The following is an 18,886-nucleotide window of genomic DNA, read 5'->3' on the forward strand; positions in this document are numbered from 1 at the left end:
ATGCTCAGTCAGAAAGCACACTGCACTCTGTAAATAAGGGATTTTATGCCAGCACATAGAATTCAATCAATTTTGTGATAACTCACAAAACTCATGAACCTGACTAATTTACAAAGTTAGGGTTTTTGCGCCGTGCGCAGTATATTAGACCCCGTTGGTCGATATTATGCTTAAACAACTAAGAAATTAATCCGCTGTGGATTAGTAGGAGAAGGGTCCTACCCAAAATCAGAATATAAAGAACAACGGAGTTGCGGGGTAGGAGCAGCAATAAAAGGGAGTGTGGCCATGCCATAGGCTATCCAGTGTCGCTTGGCCACGCCCCATGCTACTCAACCGGCCCTTATTCCTTTATCGACCAATCAGGTCGCATTAAACCTGCCACGCGCACCAAAAGGGTAGCCGCGCCCGTGCTTGGCCGCCCCCCTACTTTCATTGACCAATCAGGTTACTCTAAACCTGACACCGCTTTAAAAGAGGTGGAAATTGTGTCAAGAGGTCTCCATACCAAGTCGGCTTCCCAAAACCACGCCAACATGCCAAACGACATGCTAAACATGCCAAAAACATGCCAATCGCACATGCCAAACGGGCATGCCAAGTGCACATGCCAAAAGTGCCACTTACCGCGACAGCACGCCAAACTTGCCAACCCACTCTCCGTGCGTGACCAGCTTTACAACGAACTTCAATTTGGCGAGCCTAGACCATAGGCGCGCCATACTCTAGTGGCGGTGGTTGAAACCCTATTTTCTAATCGTGGCACAAAACTATGCCACCTCGGGCCCGTAACATGTCATAAGCCGTGCGGACTTAGGAAACCCTAAAAAAAGGCGTCACACCATAACAACCCGTGGAAATATTTGATCTGTGGCCGTTTATACATGGTGGCCTGCCTATGGCTCCTCCGGCATCGTTTATATAAAATACCATGCCATGGCCTCCTACCGCATACTACATGCCATATGTGCTAATTAGGGTTTCGACATGCCAAACCCTAATTTAGGCAAAGTTGCCGCGCCAACCGAGCCAAACAATGTTCCACGGAAACATGGGGATCAATGTGGCCATTGAAACTGATGTTGCCACACCACGTTTGAGTCTAACACCAACGTGCCGAAATTTCAGTGGCTATGGCTACGCCAGGCGCTACTTGCACCATCGTGCCGCTGGCATGCACAAACTATGCCAGCCATTCCACCGTGCCACTGGCATGCACGAACTATGCCAGCCATGCCTCAATGCCGCTGACATGCACTAAAGGCGTCATTGTGCCACTATCAGGCGCCAACAGAAGGTAACCATAATCAACGGCTACTCTTCATCATGAGATGAAATCTCAGTCATCCAAGTTAGCCACCAAACTGGCAGCCTTGTGGCAAGTTTTGGGCGACCAAATGCCTAAATCTAGTGGCCATGGCTACGCCAGGCGCCACTTGCACCACCGTGCCACCAGCATGCACGAGCCATGCCAGCCATGCCGCACTGCCACTGGCATACACCAAAACTCCACCGTGCCATTATCAGGCGCCAACACAAGGTATCCATAATCAACGGCTACCCTTTCTCATGAGATGTGATATCAGCCATCAAAGTTTACCCCCTAACTGACAGACTTGTGGCAAGTTTTAGGAGACCAGCCAAGACGAGCCTAATAGCATCACATGCTATTTTCCTACGGCAAGCCTCTTGATTTTAACTTGCCACACGTAGAAAAGTGCTACATGTTTTCCACGAAAACACTCGAGACATCAAACATGTCACAAACTGGGGGATACTCATCAGGGTATTAGTCTGGCGGTTTACAGCGTGCGTCGTGCAATACGCCCTTTACAAGAAAGTGTCATAAAGCGGGGCGGTTAGTAATGGCAAGAAGTAATGGTGTAAACGAATCCTTCATTATGGAAGCATAATTCCTGACGTTACACGTTACTCCACTCTTCTACCACACAATCGTTTTCCACTTCCTACGAGGTCAGGGTACGTTTTATTACGACTTGTATAAATAGGTTTCACCTATTTCCACCAGACAACAAATTTCTGTCGGAGAACAACATAGTATCCAGAAATCACCTGGTAGCTTTCCATTCTGCTAGCCAGTTCTACTTTCTGATACAAGTAATAAACAACCATACCTTCAGGATCAACGATTCTGGTCTCAACACTTTCTTCGCTTCCCTCCCTAAGACCAACCCTTCTCCTTCACTTTGTGACCGAAGCAACCCTGGAACGGCCATTTCTTGGTTTAGTCCAGGATTTTACAGATTGATCTCTCGAATCAAAAGTACTCCCTTGCATTACGTTGTTTAGGGTTTAGACTCGTTTCTCATCCACACACACGAATTTACCGAAACCAGCAGAAACCGTGTTCACCCTCAAACAGAGGTATAAATGATATTTTTAATAATTTGGATCAAGCGTCTGAGGAGATTGCTCGATCAAGGATTTATTTTGATATGTCGAGTATCCGACAGGAAATCAAAGATATTGCATAATGCTCATTTCTGGTCTAATATATCATGAATGATCGAATGATAGGAGTCAGAAATATTGGATGGTTGTCCTTTCGAACCATGTTGCTCAGTCGAGCAAAAATGTTGGTAGCATGACCAAAAACTAAAGTAGAATATTGATTGCTGGATCAATAGAATTCTCGAATGTTGATAGTTGTATCAACATGAGGAATATTGCTCGGTCGAGCAATTGATAGTTGAATCAATGATTTCTGAACCCAGATCGTGTATTTTGCTAACTTAAGCAATTCAGTGTTTATAGATGAGCAAAATAAATACTGCTAGTTTAAGCAAATACTACTCGATTCATGAATTATTGGTAGCGGCACCGAATAAAATATTTGGGCCGACCGAGCGAAGCGAGGGAAAACCTTATATGGTCACTTTTTAGTAAAATCGAAGTCATCTATCTTACAAAAACAAATGTCTTTTGCCCAATCCGATGGACGTCGACAGGTGTTTTAAGGCCATCGACGGTTCTTATTCGTCTTCAAATGCAAAAAAAATAAAGGAGATAAATCGTGGCTCAAAATACACCCCTCTTCTACGCCCTCATCCAACGTCCCAGAATCAACTCCAACAACCGTTACACAAAGAAAAGGGGGAATTCATAAACACTCTCCACGGTTACAATAGAAAATTCAATAGCTACCTATTGTCCACTATTAGTCTCCGTTTCGCCAAAAAAAAAAACTCCCACATTGAATATATTAACATCCTCATTCATGTTTCACCCTACCCTTACCCGATTCACTGTTACCGATCAGTAATCAAAACCTTGGGTTAGTATTCTACCTGTGTTTAGGTATATTGATTTCTTTTAAATAGGTATTTTATTTTCTTGCTCAGATAGGTATTTTGATATCTTTTAGGTATTTGATGTCCTCTGATCTTTCTCTCCACTACAGATTTTCTTCTCTTTCTCTCCACTACAGATTTTCTTCTCCTGATTATCCTCCCCGTCCACCTATTGTCCTCTTCTGTTACAATACAATTTAATTTGTTACTTTGTATGAAATATTTCTTTGATTAACGTTCAGCTTGAGTGGTCGTTATAAAATCTGGATGTATTTTTGCAGATTTTTGTTGGCGAAGGATATATTGGGAGTCAAGCAGCATCCGACTCAGGTATGTTGGCAAAGAATTTCACTTGATTTGATTTATTTTGAGGTGTATTTGGTTAGGGCTTGATTTGTATATCAGGTGGAAGGTTTAAGAATTAAACCATTCACCATATTGTTTACTTCATATAATTGACTTTGGTGGAGATGAATGTCCGTCAGGAAAGAAATTTAATGATATTGTTGATACTAAAGAAAAAATCTCTTCATCATATCATTAAATTTAATAGTACTATTGTTGAAAAATCTCTTGATCCTATCGTTATGAATCCATACGAAACTATGGCTAGAAGAATAATGTGGTTGATACTAAGCAAAAAATGTGGAATCAGTAATCTAATGGAGAAAGATGCGGTAGCTTTTTTATTTACTTATACATGCTTATTACCGTCTAATGCAACCCACATGCATATGAACTTACTACTTCATTTTTGTAGCATATCAACGAGAATTACTTCTATTTTTGAATTTTGGAAACAAAGTTGTTGTTTTTCAGGAGGATGATATCTCATCTCTTCTATGTGAGGAAAAAGATCCCAAGGATTTGATGATTGAGGCTGATATTAATGATGAAAATCTCGAGAAAATCATGGAGTGCGCCATTGTTGAAACAAAACGCGAACATAAACATGAAAGTGGTCACTTGCTTAAAGGTCTTAGCTGGGAAGTGGTACAGACTGCTACAGTTGGACGCATGCTTAGTGTCAATGGTGAGTATCTTTTTTTGATGAATTTCGTATATTTGGTGTACGTGTTTTGTTTGTCTGGGTTGATGGTGCTAAGCAGTTTTAACTGTTCTATATGTCCTGTACTTGAAAAATGTTCTTTGAAGTGGTTTTCTGATTTCATTGCTTAGAGAAAAGACCAAATACTTAAGGAACTCTAAGATAAGTTACGGAAAATGGTTAATCGATAGTGGAGGTTATCTATTGAAACCACGTTATCTTATAGAATAAAAACTATGGTAATGTTGTTATTAATATTACTTGCATTTTTATTTTGGTGGTCAAACATGTTATTGATTACATTTTATGTTGCTTAAAGTGTTACTTGGCAAGTTCAACCGCAAAGAAATGTGCAATGAAGCCAATAGTAGTCTGGAGTAACACTAGATTATTGGTAGCCGCGAGGAGTTGATAAGTGTCGAGGTAGGATATGTACAGTGCAGTGACTGTGATATTAAGAAAGGTCATAAAACATTTTATTATTAAAGGACAATAATGAGAATTACATAGAAGAGAACCACAAGAAGCATGAAGAACATAACAAGGTGGAGAAAGCGTGTAGCCGATGTGACCTTGAGATTTGCTGATGTTGTGGAAAACCACTGAGAAAGCTTTTCTAGGGTAATAACAAGATTTCCAAATAAGGAAACAAAAATGATTTATTTCAACTATTGGCGACATTGAAGCCCCGGTAATTAACTTCCTCATCCGTTACAGGAACATCAACGGTCAACCCATTTAGTTTGGAACTTATAATGGAATTGTAATATCTTGGACTACACTAAACGTAGTACATGTATTTGATTATGCTTGAGGTAAGATGTCAGATGATGAATTGAAGGTTTGTATTTGAGAGTAAGATTTCTCACATTTTAGGTGTATCCCTTGATGGGGCTTTGTTTCTTCAATGTTGCATCGCATGGTTCTTATTTCAGACAATTCTTACATAAATTCTCACTTTTGAATATGCCCGTTTCTTAACATACAAAATTGTGCTGTGAAACCTAACTTTTATTTAATGAATTGCTTGATTGCGGGAACATTTTTATTAGAGAAATTCATGGTATTGGTGCTTCTCTGTTGGGGGAAGTTTTGGTGTACATCAATGAGAAGGGCAGAGAGGATTTAGTCTAATGTAGCGTTTCTACATTGATGGGCGGTCACAGGGTTGGTGCTACAGTATCACTAACGACAGATACATCTATATTAAACATATCCATAGCGCAATTGGGGGCTAGGACACAATTTATACCCACACCATTTATTTTAGGGGGTTCCAAAATGTAGTAAAATTACTATTTTTCCCTTCAATAATAAAACTTAAAATTCTATTTACCCTTAATCCTAAGACTCCATTTCATTTTCATCTTTTAACAAAAAAAAAATCGGAGTCTCTTCTTCTCCCCTCTCACTCTCTCTCAACTTTCTTCTCTTCCATTAACGACACGAAGAAGAAAAAAAATCAGTTACGGTTGAAGGGTCGTCAACTCGAAAATCCTAAAGCCTAACGATTTTTCATATGGATGTAGAGATTTTAAAAAATCGTTAGGATATATGAAGAAGGAGATAACGACCCAAACTCTGATTTTTCATTTTTTTTACTTCAGATTAGAGTTGTTACCGTAATATAGAAACGTACGGCGATTCTTTGCGAACGATCACTTTTTAAAAGTTAACGACTCTATATGAAAAATAAACAACTTCTCCGTCCCAAAAATGAAAGGGTCGTCAACTTACTAATGAAGTATTTCTAAAAAAAGAAAAAGTTTCCAAAACTGAAACGGGATCGGTCTTCAACTTTTTAAAATTGAAAGGAGTCAACTTACTCTCCTCCACCCATCACCCATACATGGCTTATAATTACTTGACAGAGCAAGCAAATAAGGAATTGCCAGAGAAATTAAAAGAGAGGGTCCCATTTAAGTAGTCTGAATGAACTTTGAACTATCATTCATAGTTCATACTAGAGTCGTTATGTTAAAAAGTGAAAGTTACTCCAGGGGGTCGTCAACTTTCCGAAAAAATGAAAGTTACTCTATAGGGTCGTCAACTTTCTAAAACTGAAAATGAAAGGAGTCGTCATTTCGAATTTGAGGGTTGTTTGTGTGTAAAATTTTCAGGTGACGATCCTTGTTAGAATCGTCAGGATTTATCATATTATCATGACGATTTTTCATAACCTGAAAAAATTGCAGGTTTGAGTCGTCAATGATGATATCAATTAATTGACGACATCTCTAAAATTTTATTTTGGTCTAACCACACTGATTAAATTAATTTAACTAAACTAATTAACATTTAATTAACTTAATTACCACTAATGATCTGGGAGTATTTTAACTATTTAAAAAATTTGGGATAAGGGATGACCACCAATTACTATTTCATGACCTTTTTTTGTCTTGTAGCTAGGGCCCCTAAGTATTTCCTAGAGCCCCCAATTAAGCCCTGATATTAAAACATAACGTTCTTACATAGCAGTCATTCTTCTATCCAGGTCCTTCCCCGAGTCATGTATTTGAAGTCCTATACGGGGTTTTACATAGACAATTAAGTTTCGAGCTGTGTTGCATATGCATACTCCCGAGACGGACAAAACTATATTTCCAGTGACAGCCGTGTTAAGGCCAAATAGTGAGGAGACATTGGGATATGCTGATAGGATGCTGAGTGAGGTTAACCAATAATTGTGTGTATTAACGTCTTCACAGGTACATATTCCAATCTTAACTCTCCATTTCAGATATTACTCCTTTTATCTGGGGTTCCCAGATCTAGAAGTTCAGTCGTGTTTTCAAATATGTAGAGGGTTTTATTGGCTAATAATGCATTTTTTATTCGTCAACATTTTAAGAATAGAACTACCATGTTTACGTTGGTGAATGAAATTGGCGGTGGTGGATTATGTTGCTGAGGAAAAATGGGCGCTTCAAAAACGAGATTGAAGAAGATAACTTAAACGTTGGAGTTTGCGGGTCTCTTTTTAAAAAAAGTTATTGTTCCCTTGCGTCTCAGTCAACTTTCCCTACTTAGATGGTCTTATTGTATCTCAGCATAGTTCATGTAGATCAGATCGTTACGGATCCTTGATTGGGTGGCTTATGAACATGGTTGATATGTTCGGATTTTATAAACAAAACCTTATAAAATATGAATGGGGAAACTGCAGTGTGTAAAACTACCAGTAGATGCCATGCGACATTGCTGCATATGTCTATATATATGTTTAAGCAGTAATAGGTCCAGGTGGATGAATTAACAAAAGTTAATCAAAATAGCAGAGACAGAATAAAGTTTTGGGCGCTTTATCTAACCAGTAACCAAGGGAGGAGGCAATGTGAGCTGGTATAACCTGGTCACCATCATTATGACTTGGATTACTGCCTATATTCCCCATATTACTTGAGATGCTTCCGGCAGACCTGAGCTGGCTATGGCTATCTAGAAGATGTTTCGATCTTTGGACTCCCCGACCATAGCAGGTTTTGGAGGCATTTATTAACATGGCTAATTCTTTTTATTCTGAATTAGATGATGAAAAGAGAGTGATGAACAACATAGCATGAACAAAAAAATGATAGTGACAGCTGGAAAAAATGTGATAACGAAAATTTGAGTAAGAAAAATATACCATCTCCGTCGTAGTAAAAGTATCCTTTTCTTTTTTTTTGCGGATCAAAATAGTGAAAGTATCACTTTCCAAAGAAAGAGTATCTATTCTATTATATAAAGCCAACCTCCTTTGGTTGAAGCTGCAAATTTCACTTCCCATTTTGCCCATACTTTTAGACGATAGCATCATATATGAAAATATTATTTGAGGGCAAAATGGTAATTAGATCTGGAAAAAATTGAAATTTTTTCTTTACATTCATCATATAACAGACCCATAAAACTCCATCAAAAAAATTCATTACACTACAGTAGCAGATATTAAAATTGAAATTACAGTAGCAGAAATTGAACATAAAATTTACAGGTTCTTGGAGGCTCAATCTTAACCCGTCCCCTATAATAAATCTAACCAAAAAATAATTTTTCTTTGAAGTTCTATCATTTCCCTTGAAATCATTAATCAAAAACAGAGAAACTTGAAATAAATTACCTTTAGACAAGAAAGATGGAGTTGGAATTTGGAGTGTCTTTTTGTCTTTTGGAAGAATTATGGAGTTGTTGGAGAATTAATACATCTATAAATGAAGAAATGGTTTATGATTGTTCATACCTTTAAGATCAGTGTAAAATATGGAGTGGAGAATGATAAAGGAAGAGGGACACAGGGAGAAAAGAACAGTGGGAGATCAGGAGATGAAGAAGAGACGGAGATGATAATGTTAGATTTACTTTTCCATTTTAAATAAACTAATAACTGGATAAAGAGTATCACACACACTAGTTGGAAGCCTAACAAGCTAAGCTACAAAAACGCACTACTACACGAATTGAACAGGTTGCCGTGCTAACCTATCAGCGAGCTTCATGAGTAACCTATTCAAGGAAGCCAAAATAGGAGGGGGCTGAGATTGTGTCACAAGGGGACAAGCTAATTTTACCGTTCATGTTAATTCCTGCAATATTACGTCATTGGGGACTCGAACCTGGAACCTCTTGGAGCGCATGAAACTTTGGAAAACGGGAATGACCAGCTGAGCTAGGAGCCCGATCTTTTTAATTCTAATCAGTAATTACCATGCCACCTTATCTCTAAACTTGGTGACATTTGTTTTTCATGGAACGTGGGTCAATCAACGGGTGGATTAGGATTTGGGAAACGGAAGACCAAAAATAGGTGTGGATGAGAATCAACGGTTGTAGCACGCGCATACACGTACGCGCGTGCCAAATGTTCTTGTCAAAATAAAATATAAGTGGATGTATAGATGAATACTTCGGTCCTAAATATAAAATCACACAATGAATCTGTATATAAGTCCAGTGAGTCAAAAATGCAAAATAGATCGTAAAAGTACTAATTCCCCCAATACGCTACAGTGGTCCTCCAACGGAGACAGCTACCCGACCAACTGATGGCATAAAGAAGACATGGACGCTCATTCTACCAAGGTTGTTAATGGGGGTGCCAGATTTAATGGGGTGTACCAAGCCAACACAAAAACTATTTTGTCTTATATGAAAATTTGTCTTATTATAATTTTGGTACCCCTATTAGCAATGATTTAAGAGGCTTATAGCAGCATGACATTTCAGTGAGTAGTTGCATTTAAATTCAAGAAGCATCTCACTGAGCAGTTCAAGAAGGGAAGCAAATAGTTGAACATCAATGAATCATAAGTAACACACATGGCACACAATCTTCCACAGAGCAACGTTCTGATCATAGTGGAGGTGGACTTTGATTGTTAATTGAACAATACCAATTGAGTTTAATATACAAAACTTATGTGTGCAATGGCAAAAATAAATTCCAGCCGCAATTGAATTTATTCAGAAAAAAAAAATACATAAGTATAAGCACAATAATTCTAAGGATATATATTCCGAAAAGCAAAAAAGTTTCCAGTGTACCAAGAAATGTAAATAGATAAGGCGGTGACTTAAGTCAACTCCCCGTGAACGAAACAGTATCACGCACACGTCAACTGGATAAATATATGGTCTTATTTGTGCCTACCAGAAGGTTACATAGAGAATTGCGTTTTAATGGTTAAGAGCAAGTACCATGGTGCTACAGTTTCTCTACGATCTGGATAAGCTAAGAGCAACTGCAATGGACGAGTAAACCCAAATTTTCAGTCGAGTGGGCTGGCATAGTGGGACGGATCATCGATCAAAATTTGATCAAAGAGTAAAATCCAGACCAAATTTGGTCTGCGATCAAGACCAAATCCAAATATAGTCGGGCGTTGATATAATCTCCGCTACACATCGGGCGTTGATATAATCTCCGCCATTCATCGGGCGTTGATATAATGTCCGCGACACAAGGGGCGTTGATATAATGTACGCCTGAAACGGGGTGTTGGTTAAATGTACGCCCGATGGGGCGTTCATAAACTTAACGCGCGCAATGGGGCGTTCATATACTTAACGCCCCACTCCATTTTCAACTTCACAATTTATGAAACTTGCATGGGGCGGGCTTTATACCTCCGCCCCATTTTTTTTTTTTGTTTCTGAAGCGTATACTATACCAACGCCCCACTCGGGCGTTATCTTTACCAACGCCTGATCCCAGGCGTAATGTTTATCAACGCGCGACCAAATATACTCTTTTCCCACTACGCCACATGACGGACTAAATCCAAATTTGGTCTTTTTTTTTAGTCTTTGGTCTTTGGTTATACTCGCACCACTGTGGACGCTCTAAGAAAGGAAAAAACCAACCACTATGACAGGGATAGAACCATGTTTTGAAAAATGGTGTACCAGCAAGTCACCAATGGGTACATACTCAAGGCGGCACAAATTAGCAAAAATGGCTGAAAATTAGCTAAACTAAATCAAATTGTGCTTGAAAGTCAGCTAGGCTGGGTGAAAAACTAAGTATCGAACCTTCCATGTGGCTCCATCCTTGCACTTGACCGTTGGCTATATTTAGGCGGATACTTAATTTCCGCGTGAATAGTATTTGGCGGAAACCAGATTTCCATTAGACTGGATTTTCACGCACAAGGAATACTTAATTTTCACGAATTAAGCTACAGATCTACGATGCTCCACAACCACGGGGAAGATATTTTGTTCTAGTAGTGCTAGAGCATTTTAGAACTAGCAGATTCCTGACCTTTGGATACCACAGATGTGACGTCACCTAACCAACATATTAACCATAGTTAACTTAATGATGTGTAGTTTTTTCTTCTTCTAAGTTCCAGTTTTAATGATTCCTAAAACCCTTGCAACTTGGCGGATGGGAAGAATTCTGTTTGCAAAATTGGCTCGTGATTATCAGAGGGATTGTTAATGATTGATTATTGTTCTTGTTATGGGATGGGTATGGGTATTACTATAATGTAATTAGGTAGAGAAGGACGATAAATGAAAATTCAAGCATAAAATCAGTTGATTTGGGATTGTTTCATCGTCAAGTAAAGTATATTCATCTTCATATACGAGTACTCGTTTTCAGAGTCAGGAGCTTAGTTTTACTGAACTTGTGAAGTACTCGTCTAATTACATTTGATTTTTATCAAACCATATATTTGATTAACATAGCAGTGCTGTATCTAATTAACAGATCTTTGTCTTTTTCCATCTAACCATTAATTGTTGAGATGTTCATAAGAATATACGAAATTTAATGAAATTTACTATGATTAATATGTGGATTAGATGATGTCACATCTACTGTATTTTTTTTTTTTTGACTTAAAAGGTTGAATTAAAGAGAAAATGTAATAATGCACAAGACCCCCATTTTAAAGATTACAATAGATAAGTCCCGTAGCACTAAACCAAAACAATCTTACAAATATTTTTACCTGGAATCTATAACTGCTTTCCAATGTGTTATCAATTCTTTAAAAGTTAAAGCAGCAAACCATTTTTGATGACCTCCCCAAATATAGATAAGGTTTTTAATCTCCTTTATGGTTTCTTCTTCTCCTTTAGGTCTTTTATGAGCCATAACTCTTCCGTTTCTTTCATTCCAGAGAGCCCAACAAACTGCAAATATGATCAATGGCCATATCTTTCTTCCCCTACTTCTTCCTTTTCTACACTTCTAGGCTTGCAATTGCATGGTTACTGTGCCTCCTTGAACCCATCTAATATTATAATCATTGATGAAATATGACCAAACTTTATGAGAGTACTTACAATGCAATAGTAAATGATCTACTGATTCTGGATGAGAGTTTCAGAGTGCACAAATTGCAGTTTGAATTTGACAGCCTCTTCTGAGCAAGTTATCAACTGTAGGGATGGCATTTTGAGCAGCTGTCCACATGAAATATTGAATTTTTGGTGGCACAAACTGCACCCATATGCAGGAGTAAGGAACTACATTCAGTGATTCTGGTAACTGCTCAATTAACCAGTTGTAGAAAAGTTGGGCTTTAAAGCCTCCCGGAGCATTACAAATGAGATCGTCTTCTGCAACATCATTAAGAGCTGGTAGAGAGCCCAATACTGCAAATAGCTGGAGCATCTCTGGGATTTCTTGCTGTGTGAGATTTCTTTTTAGCTGGAGATTCCAAGTCCCATTAGTCACCATCACTTGAAGTGATGCATTTTTCTTTGTTGCCAGCTTGAATATCTACTGTATCCTACGACCCCAAATCTGCTAGTGCAAAAATGCTCTAGCACTGCTAGAGAAAAACTTTTTCCTAACCACGGCTTATCTCTTGGATAAAATACAGCAAATTTATCTACGTTTCAGTCAGAGACTAAACCACAATGGTTACCCGACAAACCTTCAGGACCTGCATCTTGGTCGAATCAACACTAAGAACAAATTTTTAAAGATCCATCTAAAATAAACATCATAGTATCAACGTGAAAAAAAAATAACGGGGTGACGGTGTGTAAAAAAGAAAATAAAAATTACTATTTTTAACAAGAAACAGAAACCCGGGCCGATACGGCACGGGTCATATCCTAGTCAATTTGACACAAAATAATTGGATTTCCTTCTGGTGGTGTGCACCTGAAAATCTGAAAATGCCCTTCACTTTTAGTCCAATTACTATAACTTCTTGTGTATCCTATCTTTTCAGGGGTATAATTGGAAAGCAAACTTTAACATAACATATCTAAAAATCCGTGCCTTGGAATTTTACAAATTTTATCTCGTTGGAAAAGTTATAAAAAATTCTAGGCAATGAGTACAAACAACAATATCAAATTTAAAGTTTTTACGAAAAATCAGATGTTTATCATTTTAGGCACAATTTTAGAAAATTAAATGTACATCCATTATGCAAACCACAACAAATGATACATAATAACTTTATGTAGCCATATTTTGGTTTATGTATCAACTAATTTTCCGTTGCAACTAATAAAACATATATGTACATGCTTAAAAAAAACGTAAGTACTCCCTCCGTTTCAAGAAAAGTGATACTTTCCCTTTAGGCATAATTTTCGAAAATTGAATGCATAGCCATTATGCAAACCATCATAAAGGATGCATAACACATCATGCAACCATATTTTGGTTTATAGATCGACTAATTTTTTGTTTCTGGAAAGTGATACTTTCACATTCCGTTTCAAGAAAAAACGGAACGAAAGTATCACTTTTTCTGAAACGGGACGAAAATATCACATTTTCCGAAACGGGCCGAAAGTAGTCGCAGATAAACCCATCTTCAGATTCTTCTTCGGTCGGCCCTCCCACTGTGGCACTGGTTGTACTAGTAATTAAAAATATTGGTAGCTGGGCAGAAAATTGTATAATTAATTAGGTTGTTGATTGTTGGATCTGAAAAAGCGGGGGTCTAACAACACCACCCAATATTTCGCTTAGCAATCTGTATGGACTAACTCCGAAACACTTTCTAGAAAATCAACTAGACAGTCGGACTCAATCTAGATAAAAGTATCTTAAGGAGTTAATATCTCAATCTCTCGATTTAATCTTACTCAAGCAAACTGCGAGTCTCGATTAAAGAGAAATAAACTTGGACGGTACCAAAGACCAATATCCAAGGATCAATCAATATCAATCAACAACCGTTAGGTCGTACTTTCCAATTGATTGATCTAAACGCACAAGCTGTATTATTTCAATTATATAACAAATATAATGCGGAAAACAAATAACATAGAACAACCAAAAGTTTTGTTAACGAGGAAACCGCAAATGCAGAAGAACCCCGGGACCTAGTCCGGATTGAATACACACTGTATTAAGCCGCTACAGACACTAGCCTACTCCAAGCTAACTTCGGACTGGACTGTAGTTGAACCCCAATCAGTCTCCCACCGATCCAAGGTACAGTTGCACTCCCTACGCCTCTGATCTCAGCAGGATACTGCGCACTTGATTCCCTTAGATGATCTCACCCACAACTAAGAGTTGCTACGACCCAAAATCGCAGGCTTTGACAATAAAAAAATCTGTCTCACACAGACAAGTCTATCAAAAAATCAATCTGTCTCCCACAGATAAACCCTAAAGGTTTTGTTCCTTCTTTTGATAATAATCAAGGTGAACAGGAACGAATTGATAACCCGGTCTTATATTCCCGAAGAACAACCTAGAGTTATCAATCACCTCACAACAATCTTAATCGTATGGTAGCGAAACAAGATGTTGTTGAATCACAAATAATGAGACGAAGATGTTTGTGATTACTTTTTATATCTTGCCTATCGGAGAACTCTCACGATCTCAAACCAATAAATATGATTGTACTCGTACGATAGAAGATGCAAGATCAGATCACACAACTACGATAAAATTAGTATCGGTCTGGCTTCACAATCCCAATGAAGTCTTTAAGTCGTTAACCTGGTTTTAGAAGAAGAAAACCAAAGGTTAAAGGAGAAACGACTCTAGCACGCAAAATAGTATCACACGTAAGGTGTGAGGATTAGTTTTGCACAAATCTAGATATCTCCTTTATATAGTCTTTCAAATCAGGGTTTTGCCTTGGTTACAAAGCAATCAATATCCACCGTTAGATGAAAACCTGATTTAGATTCAAGCTAATATTTATCAACCGTTAGATCGAAAACTTAGCTTGTTACACACACTTGACATGTACGCTTCTAGGTTCGTGTAACCGTACCCAAACGCTACATTGTTTGTTCAACAATAGTTAACCAAATGGTTAGCCATATGAGCATTTCATATCAACCATGTTCTTCTTCACCATAACTAGTTCAAATGACTTCAAGATGAACTAGTTAGAGAGTTTTTCAATTGCAAGGAAATCTCATGTACAACACAAGACACAATTGAAACAAAGATGATTCGATTCACATGAATCGGCTCATGAATTTTATAGCCACGGTTTGCATACTGCATTCCGTAGTAATTTAAGTTTCATGTTCAGAGCACATCTTTATATCATAATCCACTCAAGTTCGCAAACAAGTTCGCGGACTTAAGGCAACAGGGCAGAGTTTCCAAACTCAGCAGAAAATCTCGGCAAGGAGACTTCCGCCAGTTCGCGGACTTGTACTCACACAAACGAGTTTGAAACTCCAGCAAAAATTCTCGGGAAGAGAACTTCCGTCAGTTCGCGGACTGAGTTCGCGGACTTGGCAAAGCCAATTCCACCGGTTTCTCTTGATCAACAAAGTTCGCAAACTTTGTTTCAAGGAATATGAATTATGCACATATGTGTTTCCACAACAATACTTATTTCCATCATTGGTTATGTAATCTAAACTCTCATTCCAATCATTGAAACATTCTTAGAGGACGTTATACAGTTGTTACACCATTTCTCGTCAAAGCAATTTTCAAGATGATTGAAACATACTAGGTAAAGATAAACTTGATCGAAGCGAAAAGCTTACCAACACATATCTCGAGATATATATAGGCGAGGTATACTCGGCTCGAAATACCAAATGTGTATAATAAAGTCTATATATATAGCATACGACTTTTTGTCTCAAGAAGTAGAAGATAGAGTAGATAGACTTTTGAGTGATAGATAAGTTCAAGTCTTCACATACCTTTTTGTCGAGAAGTTCCACCGGTTCCTTGAGTAGTTCTTCTTCTTGTATGGTGAATCTCCATGAAGTCCTTGAGCTCAACTACACTTTCTATCCTAGTCCGAGACTTAGCTATAATAGACTAGAAATCAAGATTTATAGTTTTGATCACTAACATTGACAAACATGCTTGAGATAGCAACACATGCGAGGTCGACCGAGAAATGCTCTAACAGGATCAACATAAAATTAATAGTGTTAGAACTTTCCCAGAATTATGCTTTGCTGAGCATTTGGTTTTGAAACCCTAATTTTGATCGATTGTTGATCAAATGATGATTTACTGAAAATCGACCAGTGAGTGAGAGAGGGACCGACTACATGGGATGATGGGTCGACCATGTAGCGCCCAGGTGCTCGAACGAGCATGCACCTAAGTCCAAGTCCTTTGTAGACCAGTTGGTGAAAGGATGATTAAATGCTCGTTTAATCATTATTGAAATAGTGCTCGTCTGAGCATCAGGTGGTAAAACCCGATTATGAAAAGAGAGGGACCAACCAAGGGGTATGAGACCGGCCCTTGGAGGTCGTGGGACCAACTGATGGTCGATTGGTTAAATTCCAAGTTGTTTGTAAAGAGTTTGAACCCAATATGAATTATGAAGATTAATTAGGTCAAAATCATAATAGAGTGTGGGAACGGATTCTGCAAGCCACAAGGCCGATCTTGGTTGGTCAAGGTGGCATGCCCGTGTCACCATATTGTCCGTGGATCAATCCTGAGAGTTTAGATATTTTCTGGTACGTGTTTGAACAATATTTTGGATTTTCAGAAGAGTTTATTCTTGACTGAAACTATCGATTTTGCTTGAATGAGCAAGCAGAACTTTGCTTGTGCGACCAATATTTGGAGAATATTAAAATAATGATATTTTAATATTTTCCGTGAGAAGCCCGGATGGTCGTGTGATCATTTGACTTTTTGGCTTTTGGTAGTTTGAGAAATATGGAAACACCAGGTTTTTGCTCAAACGAGGAAGTTTCATGATATGAGAGAAGAAATAATAATAATAAAATAAAAAATTAGGGAGGTGTCGGACCGGCCATGGACAAGGCAAGGACGACCGGCCCGTGTGCCAGGTACCGAGCTCTTCTCTATTTCATATTATTATTTTTCATCATGTGAGGAAATATAGAGAAACTACGAGTGTTGCTCAAACAAGGAGTTTTTGTGACACAAGGAAAATAATAAAATAAGTTATAGTAAAATAAAAGGAGAGGCGGGTCCGGCCATGGCGGCGTGATCCGATGTGCCTCTTTTTTATTTTATTTTATATTATTTTCTTTCCCTGTTTTGCATAGGTTTCCTCGTTCACCCATATTTTGAATGCTCGTTTATGCATTTGGGTGCTCACTTATGCATATTTGGTTGCTCGTTCGTGCATTATTGTTAAGTACACTCGCACCATTTTTTCGGGGCTTACTTGGTGCTGGCTCAAATGCCCGAAAACTGATTACCTGTTACTAATCCTAGTAATTCAGCTGAGAATAAGCCATGAAACAGAGTAATTAGATATATTGAATATCTATTACTAATTCATGGAATCCAGCTGAGAACAAGCCATGAAACAGAGTAATGAGATAAAATAGATTATTTTCATGGAATTCAATTGATGAATGTTGCGCTAGCATTAATCTATGAATTACTCTATACTAACATGTAATATGTCTAGGAGTGTTTATTCGGGAATCGAGGTATGAGATGGTAGATACTTCATACTCGTTCTGAATATTAATTATGTATAGTCAGGGAACATTGAGACATCCTGAAGATGTTAACGCTCTATACTAGCATGAAATATGTCTAGGAGCCGTCCAATCATTGAGATTTTATATATGTGTATTTTATATTGCCAGGGAACACTGAGACATGTTGAAGATGTTAACACTCTATACTAGCATGCATTATATCTAGGAGCCGTCCAATCACTATCGATTCTATATAGAAGTGTCGATGAAATATGCAAAATATTGAAGGCTCAGCTGAGAGACTTTAATATCACATATTCATGCCTGCTCTAAGAGGATGTACGCTCAATCAGATATTATGACATGAGCTTTCACGTCTGAATCCTAAAATATGAATTTAACATACGTGTCTGAAGCTGTGTCATAAATATACAAAATTATGATTTTACGATTTTAGCTTTTGTCGAAATCTACCATCAACACCTATACAGACTAGGATTTTCTTGGATTTAGCCTTGTAATACAAGTTGGATTTTGTTGCTAGTATCGAAGTTGATGAACTACAATCAGTGCTTGATCCCTTCGAGCCACGAAGGAGTATACGTTGGAAGCTGCAATGAATTGCAGCATTAGTGATCCATCAACTTGTCACTCATATCATGTTATTGTGAGGTGATTGCGATATTTTGGTAACTCATATCATCCAGATCGATTTTTTGATGCAAGAAATGATTGATGCCATACTTGATGAGGTAAGTTTTGGTCAATTCCTTGGATGCTTATACTTCCAATCAAGCGGTTCGACGTAGGCATGCACCAACTGTGAACTGGGCATTACCAAGAAATTAAGCTAAATTAATATGTAAGCTAGGTGAGCTTGCATATACCACCTGTATCACTAGGATGATACAAGGAAAAGTACGACATGATCCCGACTGATGCACCCTTGGCACAATAAATATCAGTGCATATATTCATCTCAATTCCAAAATGAGTAAGGACGCGGAAATTAAAAATACGAGGCTACCCAAATACACCATAATCTTTTTGTTTCAACCTACAAGTCCTCTACCGAATGTGATCGTCTATGGACATAGTCCACACAATGCGACAATTCGGTTCACACTTCATGTGATTGTCCATGGATACGAGATCGAGATAATACAACAACAAGATAACTTGTGTGATTGATTATGAATAA

The sequence above is a fragment of the Papaver somniferum genome, chromosome 7 (genome assembly GCF_003573695.1).
Source record: "Papaver somniferum cultivar HN1 chromosome 7, ASM357369v1, whole genome shotgun sequence".
NCBI classification, from domain to species: Eukaryota; Viridiplantae; Streptophyta; class Magnoliopsida; order Ranunculales; family Papaveraceae; genus Papaver; species Papaver somniferum.